This window comes from Nanorana parkeri, unplaced genomic scaffold (genome assembly GCF_000935625.1).
Source record: "Nanorana parkeri isolate BGI_ZX_2015 unplaced genomic scaffold, ASM93562v1 scaffold30, whole genome shotgun sequence".
In the NCBI taxonomy this organism is placed as follows: Eukaryota; Metazoa; Chordata; class Amphibia; order Anura; family Dicroglossidae; genus Nanorana; species Nanorana parkeri.
In genome coordinates this window covers 2,581,591-2,582,019 of record NW_017306298.1, presented here as the reverse complement: position 1 = coordinate 2,582,019, position 429 = coordinate 2,581,591, and the positions used below count along the sequence as shown (strand labels likewise).

Below are 429 nucleotides of genomic sequence, written 5' to 3'. Positions count from 1 at the left end.
CAGTCACCAGTCAAAAATAATTAAAAACAAAAAAAAATAAAAACTAAATAAAATATATTGTGTAAAAGGAGGCCTTAAAAACTGACACATGCATAAAATGAAAGCTAAAAATTGCACACGAAGTAAAAACCTCACAATCTTATCAAACTTCTATAGTAAATAGTCCTTGATACAATTCATTAAATACTGAACGGTTTTGCCCAACTGCGGTCGCGTGTCACGGTGTTGTCCTCTTCGGCGAGAGGCCTGCAAAATATTGCACAGCAAGAATGGTGCAGCGTCTGCCGAAAACCGGAAGGAGTATAGAACACCGGCTATCGAAAACCGAAACCACGCCGCGCAGGATACTATTAGAAAAACCCAGCCATTTGGACAAATGCCGTGACACCAAAAAAAAAAAAAAAAAAATAAAGGACCCACTAAAAAATA

General features: G+C 37.5%; 1 long non-coding RNA gene across 1 annotated transcript in view; it reads left to right on the top strand.

Annotated features, from left to right (window-relative positions):
• LOC108796427 overlaps positions 1-353 on the top strand; it is a 17,007-nt gene extending 16,654 nt beyond the window's left edge. Inside the window, exon 3 of the long non-coding RNA XR_001941800.1 lies at positions 4-353. This is a non-coding gene — a long non-coding RNA (uncharacterized LOC108796427). The remainder of the gene's footprint in view (positions 1-3) is intronic.
• Positions 354-429: the final 76 nt, after the last annotated feature.